An 18,784-nucleotide genomic window follows, 5' to 3' on the forward strand; every position below is an offset into this window, starting at 1 on the left:
GATGCCTTACATCAGGTGTTGGAAAGCATTTTCTGGATTTTAAATGTCTTAGGCTTTGTGGGCCACATGCAGTTTCTGTAGCTTCTTCTCCTCTTTCTTCTTCAACAACCTTGCAAAATGTGAGAACCATTATTAGCTCACAGTCATACAGATCCAGGCTGAGAGTCTGATTTGATCTGTTGCCATTATTTGCCGATCTCTACTCTGCGTCTTGACTGAGTTAGGAGGCACATTTTTGAGTAAATCACTTCTTTGAATCAACTGTTGGTCTTCTGGGGCTTGTCCTTATTCTCCTACAGTCTCTAATCAAGATGGCATCCAGAGAGATCCTGTTAAAACATAAATCAGATCATGTCAATCAAATCTCTTCAATGGCTTATTCACAGGAAAAGCAAAGTCCTCAAAGTGCCTCCACAGCCCTAGAAATCTGGGCCTCTGTTTCCTCTCTGACTGTTTCCTTCTCCTCTCCACTTTGCTCGCTCTGTTTTCCACACACTGACATCCTTTCTGATCCTTGGATACTCCAGGCCCACTCTTGCCTCATTGCCTTTCCATCTGACTCTTCCCTCTGCTTGTACTATTCATTTCCCAGATATGCACCTTACTCCCTCCCACAACCTTAAGTTCCCTCTTAAATTTTATCTTCCCCATAAAGCCGACATTGATCACTTAGTTTCAGATCGCAGCCTCCCCCTACCAGCTAACAATCTCCATCTCCCTTCCCTGCTTGCTGTTTTTCTCCAGCACTTACCTGATGTACTAGTTATTCTATCCATTTATTTAATTTTTATTTACTATTTATACTTAGGGTTTTATATTTGCTTATTTACTTTTGTCTCCCCCCCTCAGCTCAAGGGAGGGTATATTCATCTGTGTTAATCACTGCTGTGTTTCCTGAACATGCCTATAAAGCATACTGAAGGATGGTACCTGAAATTTGGTAAGGGATCAATAAATTTTCTTGGCTGAATGAATAAATACGTTCATAAATTAATGAACAAATCTCCGGGGTTTCTGAATTGAGGAGTAATGAGAAGAGGAAGGCAAATGGTTGGGACAGGGTACTGCAAGAAGTAGTATTTGGAGTAGTCTGATAGCTGTCCTAATAGATAAGTTTTTATTAATGTAAGTAGTTTTAGTGAGAGAGCTGGGAACTAGGGATACACAGCATCAAGATTTTTATAACGCATTCTGTAGAGTTCTTTTTAAGTGTGTACAAGTATCATTGAAAATATATGCATGCATATACACCTCTGTTACTTTATTTAGTGCTTTACAAGAGCCCCTCAAGGAAGGGGTAGTAGCAACTATCAGTATCCTTCCTTTCTGATGAACTTAGTTTATTCAAAGTTACATCATAATTTATTTGTAACTGTGAAACTAGATTTAGTTTTTGAGTAGACCCTCCCTAGAAACCTATGACATTAATAAAACCAACAAAAATTTGTTCAGTTTCCAATGATACACACACTGCTGACTCAATTATGGGGCATCCATTTTAATGAAGGGAAGAAGTGATGTAACAAATACAGAGCAAACAGAATATTAAGTTTTGTCCTCCATTAATATTAGTGACGGATAAAGTGGGCTCCAACGCCTTTAAGACAGCTGGAGCCTGTCATCTCTGTGTCACGGGCAGGGGGATGTTCAGCCAGGATGTCTTTCTCTGTCACTGAGAAAAATGTCCATAATATATAATGATACTTACTGAAACAGATATGGGACATTTGGGTAATTAGGAATCCATTAGCATATTTTTCCGGAAGCCTTGACTACAAAATGAAGATAGTAGATTTGGACACGTTCAGCTATGAAGAAGTTGTTTGGGTATTCATCTTTATGCCGAATGGAGTAAGCTTATTTCGTCTCTGCAGCTTCCCATATACCATTTTCCAACCTCTATTTTGTGTTTGGAAAGGCTTTTAGAAATTAAAAATCAAGTTAGAAAGGAAGTGACAATTTAAATGATATCTGGAATATTTTGCTGACTTACAAGAGCATGCAGAATTAAATATGACCCAGTTCAAATGTTAATTTTATTTTAATGTGTATGTTGGGGTGGAGTCTTCAAGGTTCCAGAAAAGAAGAAGTCACCCATCCTGTGTGGAACTGCCGCACACACACACCTTCAGTTACCAGTTCTGTTCATTCCACAGAATCATCTTCAGAAAACATACTGTTTTCTATGTACCTGGTATATGTCTCAATTAGTTTGGAGAATTTCCCAGTTAATATGTAGTGCTCCAGTTACAATCTTGCCACGTCCTGTACCAGTGACGTAGCACATAGGAGTTTTATTTCTCTTTCTTTCTCTGGGTTGTTCAGAACCCAATGAAAGAACAATGGAAAGGGATCGAAGAGATCAGGGTTCTTGTCCCAGATTTACCATAAAATAATTGTGTCTTCCTGGGAAAATTATGGTTATTCTAAGCCCCTTTCCTATTCTTTACTTTGAAAGAGCTGCACTAGGTGACCCCAAATAACATTGCACTCTTTCATTAGTAGCTTAGATGTTATTGGTATTCTGAAACAAATGAAGACAATGACACCTGAAGCTATGCAACATCTCTGTAACTATGTTTTCTGAGAGGTGCCTCCATTTTACAGATGATAAGATGACTGAGCACAGAAGTAGATGTTTTGACCAGAGGTTCCAGAGTAGATGGAACTGGACCACAAGTTTCCTTCTTTCCTGAAGCTCACTTAGCCAAAAACATAGGCTGCTGAATATTAACCTGTAAAGCATATTATCAGTACATTTTAAAAGAAGCTATTCTTCTAGGATATCCAATTAATAGCAGGCGTTTTTGAAATTCTTAAAAGATCATCTAATTTTGTGAGATTTACAGCTCTATTTTCCTGTCAAGCAACATGTATTAGTGCCAGATAATCATCTGAGCTTCTGGATGCTTCTCTGAACCTCTTGAATTTTTCTTCTTGCTATCTGAAATTCATGACAGATAAGCCTTTTTCTAGAGAGTATGTACAGACTTGTCTATTTTCATATAAGAAAACGATGCAGTGAGTCAGGATGGGGGTTAAGCCCTCATTCTCAGAGTGGTATTGAGCTCCTGGTGAAATATAATCATCATTTCCTCAGAATAGAAAAGCAGTTATCTCAAGTTTTTAATCCCATTAACTATGTATACATTTACCTATGATACATGTATTTATTGTACCTACTAGGTGTGTTCTCTTTGGGAAGTACAAAGCTATTTGAGACATAGGTTGTTCATTTTTTTGTTTTCCCACAAATAGTGTGACCTTTTGAGCAGGAAGGTCTGTACTTTTACTAATATCTAGAACCATCAGCTTACACAGTGTCTAAGATGTAGTCAGTAAATATGAAGTAGATCAGTGAACACATTTTAAAGTAAGGGCCAGGACATGAACAAATAGAAAATTTTCATTTTCAGTCACAAAGCAACAACAGACATAAAAATGACACAGACAACAAGTGCCAGAGTCATTCAAAGGAGGCATAGATTAGATACAACAAGGATCTCCTCTATGGCACAGGGAACTATGCTCAATATTTTGTAATAACTTATAAGGGAAAAGGATCTGAAAAGGAATCACTGTGCTGTACCCCTGAAACTAACATGACATTGTAAATCAACTATACTTCAATTAAAAACAAACAAACAGACAACAACAACAACAAAAAACCAAAGAAGTCATAGAAGTTCTTATGAGATTCCGTAAGAGAAGCCAGATGAGGAGGGGAGAGATGGCTTTTGAATCAATTCAGAGGAGGGGTCACAGAGAAACTAGTCTTTGACTTGAACTTGAGTTTCCATTAAGATTGCAACGCAGGGATATTATAGATGAAGGTAATCACATAAACTTACTATACTGAAACTTGCAGAGGTTATGAGCATTGTTCAAGATCCCAAAGTAAGTGCACTGTGGAATCAGAATTTTAAGTGAGGCCTAAAGAACTAAAAACAAACAAACAAAAAAAGAAGCCCTTTCTGTGATACCATGTTGCCTTTGAAGTCGTTATTTTGGTGGGTTGGTAGAAACTGGTTCCAGTGTTTCTTGCAGGAATGACTAGTTCTGTCCCCCCCGCCGTTCCCCACCCCCGAGTTGATCCTCAAAGTTTCCTTTAGAATGGACTCGCTAAAATGCATACATGCAAGTATTCATGACGCCTGTGTCCAATCATTTCTCCTGCCATTGCCTACTTCACTCCTAGGATTATATGAACAATTCACTGTCTTGAATTATGCTTTTCCCTCCTCCAAGAATTCTTTTCTCCCTATGGGGCACCTGGGAAACCCACTTCATTTTTCAAACCTCAATTTACATATTATGTCTTTTGTGCAGTCTTCTTTTTAGTGTTGTGATCACACGCTCCTTTTTGCTACCCTTGCACTTCTGCATGTCTGATTGTTGCACTCGCTACACTGTATTGTAATTGTATTTTTTGCATATCTCTGTCTTCTCCTGCGCAACATTCCTTGGGGCCAGGGACTACCTTTTTTCATCTACTGATGTTGCCTTAGCATGTTACTTGTTGTGAAGTAGTTAGTTATAAAAATGAGATTTGATTAAATTAAAAATTGTTATGTACATATTACTTATTATCACTTTACAGATATAACAGGAAAAAATATTAATGTTGGTGCTGAAAGTTCATTTCTAGTAAATGGTGGTGGTACTTGACTCCACTTATATTTTTCCCACTATTTTATATATTTCTACCTGATACCTCTTCTTTATTTCCATCTATGTTCCTTTATTACTAAACCAAGAAAAACAGGTATGAGGATAGGGCTAGGCCATACTTGGCTGGAATAGTAAAGAAGTTGTGTGGATTTTTGGTGAGAAAATCCTGAAGCATACAGGTCTGCATCTTCCCTTTGAGGCACGTGGAGGGGTCTGCTTCTAAAGAGTTTTATTAGCAACAAATCAAGATGTTTTTGAACAAGGCTCCTGATTAGCTGTTGGTATACTAAGAGTAAATCAGAGTTAGCATAGTTTCTGATTTGTTTTACATTGTAAACGTGGATGATCATTTTTTACTGCTGGGGGTGGTGGTGGTGGGGAGTGAGGGAATGTTCCTTTCCTGTTCCTGATGTCTCAGTCCTGTCACGAGAGCTCTTGGGGTCATTTTGGCCCTGCTTCTTTCCTGACTCTGCCCCAGGGTGATCAAGTGACTTATATAGAAAGCTTGAAAACAATTAAATGGGCATGCTTGCCTTGACTAATTCTGTTCCCTGCCTTGAGAGTGTGAGTGGGTGTCTTCTGTTTCTCTCATTCTGTGTATTACTAGTTAGTAAATCTGCCCAATTCTGGGGTTCAGTTATGGGATCATTTCATTCAGACTGGATTCTCAAGCCAGGGTTATCAACAGTAACAGGAATGTTCTGACCTCCGTCTTTGCTCTTTAATCTTTATTTATTTATTTATTTATTTATTTATTTTTGCGGTATGTGGGCCTCTCACTGTTGTGGCCTCTCCCGTTGCGGAGCACAGGCTCCGGATGCACAGGCCCAACGGCCATGGCTCACGGGCCCAGCCGCTCCGCGGCATGTGGGATCCTCCCAGACCGGGGCACGAACCCGTTTCCCCTGCATCGGCAGGCGGACTCCCAACCACTGCGCCACCAGGGAAGCCCTGCTCTTTAATCTTATTTCCTAATTTATTCCAAACCTAGATGGAATTAAGGCATTGCACTTGCTGGAAGGTAATTAAAAGACCCTAACATTTGGTGCATTACCTGGGGACACTGAGAAATAAAAAGAAAGGAGCAGACATTTTGGGGAGGAAAAGGTCCATGTGGAAAATATTTTGGTACTGCCAAGGAAGGTAGTCTTGTGCCTTGGTCTTTAATGTATGGTGGGATGTTGGGACCTTTGACTGTTTGAAAATATTTGGGTTTGTGCAGTGAACTGCTGAAGCCTAGAAAAGGTTTAATGCATGCTGTATTAGCCTCCTTGCTTGCTGTAACAGATTACCACAAACTTGGAGCCTTAACACAATAGAAATTTACCATCTCACAGTTCTAGAGGCCAGAAGTCTGATATCCAGGTTTCAGCAAATCATCTCTCCCTACAGATGCTCTAGGGGAAATTCTATCCCTTTCCTCTTTCAGCTTTTGTTGGTTGCCAGCTTCCTTGGCTTGAGGCCACATCACCTCAAGTATACACCTTAGTATACAGAGACCTTTACCTGGCACTTGTGTCTGTCTTCATGTCACCCCCTTTCTGTGTCTATCTTCTCTTTTGTCTGTCTCAAATCTCCCTTGCCCTTCTTGTAAAATAAGGAAAATTGTCATTATATTTAGGACCCATCCGGATAATACAGAATGGAAATCCCATCTGAAGATCCTTAATGACATTTGCAAAGCCTTTTTTTTCAAATGAGGTAACAGTCAAGGATTAGGACATGGATATATCCTTTTGGGGGTCACAGTTCAACCCACTACACCAGCCGTAAGATACTTTGATTTTGGCTGATGTCTGCAGCTTATGGCGTGGGGGAGTGGCTGTTTCTGTAGAGCCACTTAAGTAAAGCTCTGACATAAAGAAAAGAGGCCTTAGGGAGTTGCACGTGGCTGAGCAAATACCTGGAGCGGAATGAATAAGGCACCTCCAGGGTCTTCAGTATACAGAGACCTTTAACTGGCACTTGACTTCAGAGTGTGCAGGAGTTTATAGGGCAGGAAAGTCTCAGGCAGCTGCCCACCTTGCCTTACTCTTCAGGTACAGTTTTTCCCAAGCAGGCTTGACTGAGACAAAGACTCAATTGTAAGGAAAACATGTTTTATAGAACTTGTCGGCATTGATACATATGGTCTACCGTAGGCTCAAGTGACTCCCTTTACATGTGGACCCAAGCCGACACTGGATTTGTCGATTATGTTGGAGAAAGAAATGTTCTCTTAAAGGCAGCCGCCTTTGGTCTACGCAGTTCCATAGCAGGAGGCAGTGAAAACGGCCATGGCGGCATAGGACTGTAAAATCTACGCATCAGAACTGGAGGTGTAATGTCACTAGACAGAACCCATAATCAGTTCAGTACTGCAGTATGAACAACAAGGTCATCAAAGAGGAAGGATAACTCAAGAGTCCATGTGTGATAGATGCTCAGGGCTGTGTACTGCACATGGCAAATTCATAGTGACAAATCAACCTCAGGCTTTTAAAAGATTCCTCCTGGTTCAAAGTTTGCAGGTCAAAAATTTCAGATAAATGGCATAGACTAATGGACATCCTAGTGAGGCTAAAACCAAAGAGACTTTATCTTTCTCTCAAATGCCACTGAGTTTCTGCTATGTTCTTTGGTCAAATTCTGTACTGGATTCTGGGAACAAAAATGTGCCTAGTTTCACTATTCTAGGAATGGGGATTGGCTTGCTTTTGAGATTTTTTTTTAAATTGTGGGGATAGTGCCGTAAAATCAAATTGTATCTTATTAACTCTTTAGACTCTTTAAAAGTATGGTTCAAGAGAGACTTGATAAACTGATAAAACAGCCAAGGCCCTGAGAGACCACACCCGTGTCAGTGACAGAAGTCCAAGCTACAGATACTGAAGGAGCCCTCAATCCCATTCAGGCACTGAAAGCCCTGTCACTGAGAATGAACCAAAATGTACATTTGGAAGGATTATTTATGGACATTTAGGACTTTGGATTTTTAACCCACAGTAACAAGGAAACTTGATTTCAAAATTGGGCTTTAATACTTTGGGACCTTAATTCATAAGGGAGTTTAATCTGTGACCTTTTAATTTCTGTCTGAAGAATTTGATACTGGCAAAGGTTTACTTTCAAATTTGTGACATTTCTATGATTTCTGAATTGTATTACTGGAATGCTTTTATGTATTTAATCTTAGTTTGTCATTTAACCTCATCAAATTTCTATGGTTAGCTGTGCTGTGGATGGCTGGTAGAACAAAAAGTTTTTTCTGATCATTGGATATGAGTAGCCTTGGAGTTAATTTAACTAATGCAGTTTCTCACCCATATCAGAGACTTCTGGGATGAAAATGTAAGTCGTCCACCAGCAGTTCCAAGAGGCCACTCAAATGAGTAGCCCCATAAAAGCGGGAGCAGGACTGTCCTGATAAAGATCTATTCTTTTTCCTGAAGGGAGAGCCATATTCTGTTAATTTTAAGCTTAAAGGCATAGTTCAGTGACTTAAGAGATTTTAAAAAGCAGGGGAGCATTAGTGACAATTTCCCTTCTCATGCCTTATGGTACCACCATGTGAAGGGAATTTGATTAGTATAACTTTTAACCTCCCTGCTCTGTATTCACTGACACTGGCTAGGTGAGGTGACCTACTTGACTGGCAAAGTTGGGAAGAATAACTGGCCATGCTTTGCTAAGCTCTTCTTTCCTTCATCTTGGAAGTGAGTCTGGTGATAGAGACAAAAGTTCTCTGCTCCACCGTGGCCATGCCCCTTTCACATGGGTTTGCCTGGAACCAACTTGCTGCAACAAAGTGAGTAAGTCTGGATAATTCTAGAATTCAGTTGACAGACTCACTTGGCTATCTCATGAAGCCCCATTTTCCAACATGAGCTCTAACAGTAAAGTGACATAATGTGTGGGCTCCAGTGCAAAATGAAAATATAGTGCCTCTTGTTCAAACTGCAAAGAAAAAGTGTTGTTGAAAGTATTTGTACTGGAGTGCATAGTGTCCTCCCCAAATTCATGTTTACCTGGAACCTGTGAATGTGACCAAGTAAATTCTTTCTTCAGATATAATCGAGATAAGATGAGATCATACTAGATTAGGGTGAGCCCTAAATGGGTTCTATGGGTTGTTCTCTCTTCTCTTTTTCATATATGTCATCCTTTTCAGCAGAAGTGTTTGGCTAATATTGGGAAGTAACACGAGTAAGAAAGGATATGATAAGATTCCTTGGGCATTCTTGTTTCTTAAAAAACAACTGCTTTCTTTCTGTGTTAGGAGTGAGTTCAGATTCAAATGGAAAGCATGGCCTCCCGGAGCTGTTAACACCTTCATTTAGTCTTGGATGTGACCAGTAGCACAGAATTCTGGTGGAACTCACTAAGCCTCCAAATAGGTACAAAATAAGCATGTTATGGAAACCACACAATAAGCAGGGTGAAAACTATATGTGAATGAGGCAGCAGGAATGGTGGCAGACACACATATTGCACGTCTCCTTTGCTCATGCGTACATTTTATTGTCCCATAAACTTTACCTACAAAACGTAAGTTCAAAGATAAAATCATTAAGAATTTCAAGACAGCAATAGCAGAGCATGAAACCAAGCAAGTGTGGGGCCCTTCTGAGCATACTTCATGAGGGACTTGATAAACTGATAAAACAGCCAAGGCTGTGAGATACCCACACCATGTCAGTGACAGAAGTCCAAGCTACAGATATTGAAGGGGCCCTCAATCCCACTCAGGCACTGAAAGCCCTGTCCCTGAGAATGAACCAAAATGTATATTTGGAAGGATTATTTATGGACATTTAGGACTTTGGATTTTTAACCCACAATAACAAGAAAACTTCATTTGAAAAGAAAGTGTGAGGTCTTCAAGTTTGTTTTTCTTTCTCAAGATTGCTTTGGTTATTGAGGGTCCTTTGTGGTTACATGTAAATTTTAGAGTAGTTTCTTCTATTTCTGCAAAAATAGGGGATTTTGATGGGGATTGCATTAAATCTGTAGATAGCTTTGTGTAATATGGACATTTTAACAATATTAAGTCTGCTAGTTCATGAACATGGGATGTCTTTCCATTTATTTATGTCTTCCTTAATTTCTTTCAATAATGCTGTAGTTTTCAGTGTACAAGTCTTTCATGTCTTTGGTTAAGCTTATTCCTAAGTATTTATTCTTTTTGATGCTATTGTAAATGGAATTGTTCTCCTAATTTCTTTTTCAGATTGTTCATTGTTAATGTACAGAAATGCAAGTGATGTGTGTATGTTGATTTCATATTCTGCAAACCAACTTTGCTAAGTTGGTTTATTGGTTCTAATAGATTTTTTGGGAAATATTTAGCATTTTCTACATCTTCTTCAATAGTTTCACTTTCAGCCTAAGTGTATCCTTAAATCTAGGTGACATTTTGACCTCCATCTTAGGCTTTCATCTTAATTCTCAACTTATTCAGAGTCATAGTTGGTTAGTGTGCTCCTTACTGTTTGCCACTTTGGAGAATCCAACAAAATGTTCTACTCAAGCTGAGACCTCTTTTCTCTTCCACCTCTGAACCTGAATATCACTTATTACTTACTTCATTCTCTTAGAACTTAGCATTCGAAGTTTAAATGGTGATCTTTCTTAAGGGAAGTCAATATGCTTACCGAATTCAAGACCTCTGGTGAGTTGTGTCAAGTGTGTAGGAATCGTATTAACTTGTTGGCTCTTGGCACCCCTGGAAACATTTCTAAAGTGGCCTTTGAGCTTGATATTCAGGTTTAGTAGACACCGCATTAAAGATTTTAACAGAATAAGAGTAGGCTGGTCTTTCCTAAAGCAGAGTTTATCAAAGTGTGACCTTCTAGTCACCTGCATCAGGCTCATCCTCGTTGAGTCATTGAGTGCCCTCACACCCCCCCCAAACTGTAAACTCCTTATAGACAAGAATTATGTTTTATAGCTCTTGTTCCCCTTCCCTATACCTAAACATGCCTGGAATAGAAGGTGCCTCTACGAACATGTGTTGATTTATTTATTTATTTATTATTTTATTATTATTATTATTATTATTTTTGCGATACGCGGGCCTCCCACTGCTGTGGCCTCCCCCATTGCAGAGCACAGGCTCCGGACACGCAGGCTCAGCGGCCATGGCTCACGGGCCCAGCCGCTCCGCGGCACGCGGGATACCCCCGGACCGGGGCACGAACTCGCGTCCCCTGCGTCGGCAGGCGGACTCCCAACCACTGCGCCACCAGGGAAGCCCTGTGTTGATTTATTTTAAACTACATTAAGTACATGTATATGTTCATTTCCCTCTGGGAAAGGAGGCTACATCCCACAGGATTCAAATATCAAGCTTTTAAACTTCCTTGAACCCATAGATCTATAAATAGTTGCATAGCTATCCTCCTTCTATACAACTCTTAAGATGATCATATCAAAGTATGATCATTAATTGTTTTTAATTGCAAAGAGATAATAAGCAAAGAGAAAGAAATTGCTTCTTAAAAGAACTTCTTCCATCAAGGTAAAGACTAAAGGTCAAAAAGTCAAATTAATATGGCATTTGTTACTATTCTAAATAATAAAGAACACTGACAAGAAATATCACAGTGCTGATTGCTATTATCATCTTTTCACTTTCCATTACAGTTGTTTATATTATTTTCTTGGGATTTCACTGAAGTTATCAAGGTTTTCCAATAGTCAAATTAAAAAACAAAATGCCTTGAAATGCCAATACAAAGAAAAATGTGTCAGAACATGAAAAATGTTTTAGACAAGTTGACAACATATATTCTTTGCTCATTTCTCTTTTTGAGACAAGTTCCATCTTATTCACACCCACATGTACAATACACTGAATAAAATACAACCCCATCACTCTATGGTGATAAAAAAGAAAAGACAAGCTGGTTCCAGAAAATTCCTCTATTTCTAGTATCTTGTTGCATCTTGCAAAAAAAGCATTTTGAAATATTCTCTAATTTTTTGTATTTTATTTTGTAATAATTTGCTTATTTATCTCAATGTATGTATTAAAAACTCATGAGAAATATTTTAACATTTGGTATTTGACTATTCCTATCTATTTCCTTTAATGTTTCCTTTGCCTCCTATGATGATCTTTTAGGATAGACTGCACATACCACTCTCATACTCCCCAGACTCTACAGCCCCATGCACATGCAAAATAGCTTGTGGGGATGTATTAACATACACTTGGTTGAGGCAGGAAGGCTGTAGAATACATAATTTTTACATCTCAACATATTAAGTGTTTTTGGAAAGTAACCTTAGTTTGAGTGCAAGTTCCATTGATTTATCAAATGCATTTCAGGTATACCTAGGTATGTCCAGTAAAATGGTAAGGCTATATTACTGGGAGACTATTTACATGAACGAGTGAAAAGAAATCAGTGAAAGAATGTATTATAACCAAGAGTCAGATATAATAGGTCAATCAAATAGAATGTAGATCCCAGAAACATGTCCACACATATAAGGACAATTAACTTTTCAACAGAGGTGCAAAGCCAATTTAGAGGAGAAAGTATAGTGTTCTTGACAAATGGTGCTGGAAGCATGTAGTACACGGATATTGTGCATAGATAGCCATATGCAAAAGTATGAACTTTGATCCCTACCTCACACCATATAAAGAATTAACTAAATATAGATTAAAACATAAATCTCTAAAACTTGGACGAAATATTTTTGACCTTGTGTTAAGCAAAGATTTCCTAGAGATGACACCAAAAACAAGATCCATATAAGAAAAAAAGTGATAAATTGGGTTTCATCTTTGGAAGCCGTTATTAATAAAAGAAAGGCCACGGGTTGGAAGAAAGTATTTACAAATTATATACCTGAAAAGACTTGTGTCTATAACACATATAGAACTCTCAAAACTCAGTAATTAGAAAATTAAAAAAAAATTAAAAACATGGATACAAATATTTAAAAAGAGATCCTGCCAAGGAGGTGTATGGATGTAAATAAGCACATGAAGTTGCTCAATGTAATCAATTATTAGCTAAATGAAAATTAAAGCCACAGGAGATACCACTACACACCTATTGGATGGCTAAAATTAGAAAAGTCCAACCACACCAAGTATTGGTGAGGTAGTGTAGGAACTGGAAGTCTTTTACACTGCTAGTGGGAAGGAAAATGGTACAGTCACTTCAGAAAACAGTTTGGCTGTTTCTTTATAAGTTGAACATACACGTACTGTATGATCCAGCCTTTCTGCACCTAGATATTTATGCAAGAAAAATGAAAGCATATGTTCATACAAAGACTTGTACATGGGCTTCCCTGGTGGCGCAGTGGTTGAGAGTCCGCCTGCCGATGCAGGGGACGCGGGTTCGTGCCCCGGTCCGGGAAGATCCCACATGCCGTGGAGCGGCTGGGCCCGTGAGCCATGGCTGCTGAGCCTGTGCGTCCAGAGCCTGTGCTCTGCAACGGGAGAGGCCACAACAGTGAGAGGCCCGTGTACCGCAAAAAAAAAAAAAAAAAAAAAGACTTGTACACGGATCATCACAGCATCTTTATTTTTAATAGACAGAATTGTAACAACCTCAAGCATCCGTCAGCAGGCGAATGAATAAACATACTGTGGTATACTCATACAGTGAAACACTACTCAGCAAAACAAAGTAATAAACTATTGATACCCACAAAAATATGAATTACTCTCAGAATAATTACATTGAGTGAAAGAAACCGGACAAAAGAGTCCTCACCCTGTGAATCCATTTATATAAATTTCTAGAAAAACGCAAACACATCTATAATGATAGAAAACATATCAGTGGTCACCTGGGGATGTGGAGGAGTGAAATGTGGGGGAAAAAAGGGGCTTTATGAATGAGGCATAAAAACACTTGCAAGTGATGGATATGTTCCTTTTCTTGTTTGTGTTGGCAGTTCCATGGGTATGTGCATATTTCAGAACTTAAATTGTGTTCTTTAAGTATGTGCAGTTTACTGTGTGTCAGTTATGTTTTAATAGAGCCATTTAAAAAAGGCTAAGAACAGACGTTTGTCTCAACAAATAAATGTAGCAAAGAACAGAAAAGTCAAGTACAGTATGATCTGTCAGTTGAATTTTCCTATAGTTTATTTCCCTCATAAAATACATCGCAGTTCTTAAAAGAGATGGGACTCTTAATAAAAGGTAAAAAAAAAACATATTCACTGATATTTCAGCAATAGTTTTTGATGTCCCTCTAGCAACATGTTATAGAAAAGGAGAAAATAAAATTTACCCTACATCTACCCAGAACCTCTATGGCTTCACTGTGCTTGAGGATCATAGCCCCACTGTAACCCATCAGAGGCTCTAGTACATGCCTCTGGTTGCACTGATACCCAGTGGCAACAGTGGTATCTGGTGATAAGTGGTTTGCCTGTGACTGCTGGTGACTCTGGTGAGATACCTTCTCAACGCTTCATGCACAGGGAGACTGTGCAAACATAGCAAGAGCAGGAGGGAAAGAAAATTGGAAGTTCTTTGTGGAGGTTGAGAGATTTTGTTGGTATCACTGTGGTAAACATGACTTATATACAGAAATCATCTTTTTTCAAAGATAAATGCAGTTCTAATGATTGTAGCATCTCATAAATGCTTAAATGAGCCCTAAACCATTGCTACCAAATTTCTTGGGCTTAGGAAGCCTCTCTGGATTGATTAAAGAAGAATTGTTAACCACTAGCAGAAGGCCATCATTTATATAATATGATCTCATATCCCAAGGGAGATTCTCTTAATTTATAACATTTAATTGATATTTCTAGTGATTCCAAAGAGAGATATACGTAAAAGTGCCCTCATTCTCAAATAATTAGGAGATTAGGAAACCATACTAGTAATCCTAAACCTCATATTTGAAGTGCTTCCAGATTTAAGCCTTTTGAAGTGCTGTGTTTTCTCAACTACTTTTTAAAAAATTACTATTTAATGTTCTTTGAATCACAACTCTCCTACAGGGGACGAATATGCTAGAACAGATAAGAACATCTATTTTCAAAGGGTTTTCTACGTCAAGTTTAATAGTCTCCCAAAGTTTATATAACAGAGTCCCAAGCTGTTGCAAAGGTTTGACAAGCGTGTTTCTCAGCAGTTCTGGGATTTATGTTAGGTAGCTTTTAGTGCCGATAAAGCAAAGGAAATTTACTGAATTCCTAAATAACCAGTGATGCAGGTTCTTATTAATTTTCTTAGTGGTAGTAAATACTCTTTCTTGCTGTTCTGCCTTAGAATGCTTCATTTTTCTTCTTCAGGGACTACTTGGCCATTTTAAAGACACATCAAGTTTGTTTTTTATCATTCAAATTTGTATTATCACTTTTCCCATCTTTTGTCTCCTCTATACCGCTTGATTCACATTGGCATATTTAAAGTCTGTTCATTTGGTAACATCAGGCTGCATCTTAAGGAAGGGCATGTAAACAAACCAAAGATAATTGTGCCTGCAGTAAGCTTAGGCTGTTTGCACATTTGCATCCAGCCATTTTATGTATTTTTATTGGTCCCTCTTCAAAGATTTGCAAACATGGTTGAACTTTTACTGAGTAGAATCCTTTGGCTGCCTAAATCATTCACCTGATAATCCTGATTCTCAGAGGTAGAGAGAAGGTTTTTATAGGTCCAGCACCAGGTTGACCTCCCTCACCCCACCCCGCCACCCCCCACCCTAGGGCCTCTGAACTCTACTGCATGAAGCCAGTGCTGAGCAGGCACCTAGAAATGGACAGTCTCCCAGCAGGGAGAGTTATGGCTGGAAAGTACCCGCTTCCTCATGACTGACATCAATTATCCTGACCCTCCACACTACATTATCCCTCATTCATGTGCTTACCATGAAGTGATTTTCCTGTGTATGGGCCCCAAATACTCCAGAACTCTGCTTCCATAAAATAGTCATATATTGCAGTGCTCCTGTCTCATAGAAAATAGTATTTGAGATGGGAACAGCCAGAGAGTTCACATAAACTCTGCAGCTAAGGCTATAAAACACGGGCAAGCAGGATACTTCTTTAGGGATTATGTTTCTAAACAGTTTCAAGACATATATGGCCTTTACTTCTCCAAATATGAATTATTTTCAGGCAAATGTCAAATTGTATGACATCTTATAGATTCCATTTTGTAATTACCTACACTTTACCCGATGGACTGACACATTTTACTGAATCCCAAAATTCTTGTTTAGTTTCTAGTAACCCTCATGCAACAATAGCTACCTTCAAACTCCTCTTACCAGGAGAGTTCTGGGGATGTGTTGTTCTTGGTTTCTTTCTCGATTATTAGTGTTGTTACTTTATGTCTCACCAGTCCATGAGGAGGAGCCTAGACCTGTACTTAGAGACCCTGATTCTTGGGCTTCTTAGTTGGGTGAATTGCTTCAGTATCTCTGGAATTTAGTTTCCTCATCTACAAAATGGGAATCAGAACACCAGGCCTGCCTTCCATATAGGATTGTTTTGAAGGTCAAGGGAAACAATGCACTTATAGATGTTTTGAAGATGGTCGTGTGCCGTGGGAGCACACACTATCATTACTACTACTTTATTATATTATTCTTCCTCCTGTTTCTACCACACTGCTAATAATAACACTGGGTGAGGTGCTGTCCGGAAAATATGCTCATCATCTTCAGTGAGTCTGATCTGCTTTGCACAAGGTGATATGACATTTTATATGTCTTATTTTTTGTTGAGGAATCAGTTTCCACTTGAATGTTTATTTATCAATACCTATAAATAACTGTGGAATGAAGCCTGATTACAGAACCAAAAGGGAAAATAGTATTTAAATTCAAGGAGCAAGGAGAATCAAAATCAAGAAATGTATAAAGTGTTCACACCTGCTAGAAGAATTATATATTTTTATTGTCTATTTATATCAGACAATGGTCCCAGATGAGATTAAGTCATCTGATATAGGGATCCACTCAGCTTCTGTTTATCAGAGGAAGAGAAAGTGCACACTGGGCAGAACCCTTTGTGAGGCTCCGTCCGTGAAAACCGTAACATCGCTCAAACCCCATGTATACTCCAAATCTTCGTAACACGTTTTGTTAGAAGTAAATAGTTTCCTGGTAATGCTGTGCCTGAAATTTCTGAGCAGCTTGACACTCCAGTTTACCCCTGGAGGACATTATTAGTCACTCTATTATAAAAAAAAAAAAAAGCAGAGATAATATGTGCGTCTATACAGTATGCATGCTGTGTAATAACCAAGGGCACAGGGTAGTTTACAGGCTGGTGATGGGGAAGCTCTGCTCGCACACAGCTCCGCATCAGCCCCACAGGTGGGCTCTTTGATGACCTGCCACCACAACATCATATATGTGGCCTAACATGGGAAACTCTGCTTCCACATTTAGCACCTGTTTCCCCAGCCACAGATTATGAAAGAGAGAGCTAAACCTCAGTGGGTGGGTTTTAATCCAGACAGACACGAAGCTGATGATCAAATAAGTCTGCAACACCTGACCTTAACAGGACAGGTTACCTGAGGAGCAGGCAGTGGGAAGAGGCAACCAGCTCAGGGTTAACCTGCTGTCGGGGGCTCGAGACAAGTGAGACCACAGGGAGGCCTGATGGAAGCTGCTGCTCAGCCGTGACAAGGAACGAAGACCTTCCTTTAGGAACTGATTAGTGGTTTGTCCCTGTGAGGATCTGTAAGTGATTCAGAGCTCTGGACACAACTGTTCACCTGGGATCTGTGACCAGTGTAGTGTATGCAGCTCCATTGACCATTTCCTTTCCCATTGCTGGGCAATAACATGATCTGAGGAGGATCTGTTGTTTTTCTTGCAGAATTTTAAAAAATATTTCATAAAAAGGATTTGGCTTTACAAAAAGTGAAGGAAATATTGCTTCCTCTATATTGTGACTTGCTTGAGAATCGAGGAATAAGAATGTTTGCCGTATGAGAAGCTGACATCTGCAAACAGCGTCCCCACTTCCACCCCCCTCCCCAAATCTACCAGCTTCTGGCCAGTCCAAAGTTCCACTGGCACTCTTGTACAGGAGCTTTTTCATTACTGAATCCCAGACACCCGTTCAATTATTAAAGAACGGCCTGTTATATTTATTACAGAGGTGGCTGATATTGCTGCCAGTTGTCGAATTTCAGTTTCCTGTGGTTGATTTTCATGCATGAGGAACACACAGCTGCTGGGCGGATGCCAGGTCTCCATCAATCTCCCCAGGCTGCCTCGACCTCAGGATATGTAAGAGTAGCGGATAAATTGGAACATCAATGACTTGTCCCTCCTGCCTCAACAGCTGCTATTGAGAAATTAATATGAGGATCACTATAAATAAAAGATAAAAGATGATATGGCTTACCGTGTAAAATATTAAGGCTGGACACAATGTGCCAGAGGAATCTAAACCAAAAGCGAAGGAAATTAACCCAGTAAGGGCCTTCCACCACCTTGCTGGAAATCCAGTCTGAGAAAGGAAGTTGGTGCTGGAATGTGGTAAGGATCTCTTACTAGAGAAGGACTTAACAAAATAGTTTTCCTTCTCTTTTCTGTGTCAGAGAGTCTTAGGGCTAGAAGAGATGGCAGAATTATTCATCCCTAGACACCTTATTTTACATGAGGAAACTGAGGACCAGAGAGCTAAGTGGTTTGCTCAAATATTTGCAGCTAGCCAGTGCCGGAGCTGCTAATGGACCCGAGTTCCAATGCTCAATCCTTTTTATCAAACTATCTCCTATCACAAAGTCTCTTCATAAAACTATCATTTTTGTGCTCTCTAGGCCTTCCCTTAGAAGAGCGCTAATTTGTCATCATGCCAGAAGCAGTAAAAGATGAGGAGGGTATTTCTTAATATGCACTCAAGACCAAAGATCTACGTGCAGCATGATAATAACTTGAGACAGATATTTGCAGATCACCTTTGATTCTGAAGCATAACAGAGGACATTACCCACGTTTCTCCTGGGGAAGAGGAAACGGAACAGATGACCGGACTCAAAAGGATATGTGGAGCCCAAGAAGGACGTTGGGAAAGAAAAGAAAAATGCCGCTTGTATTAGGAGAACACTGGTTGTAGAGAAAATAAGGCCTTAAGGGGAGCAACTTGACCTCGAAGTGGGAGCTGAAGTTGAGGAGTC

This window comes from Hyperoodon ampullatus (assembly GCF_949752795.1).
Source record: "Hyperoodon ampullatus genome assembly, chromosome: 6".
NCBI lineage: Eukaryota > Metazoa > Chordata > Mammalia > Artiodactyla > Ziphiidae > Hyperoodon > Hyperoodon ampullatus.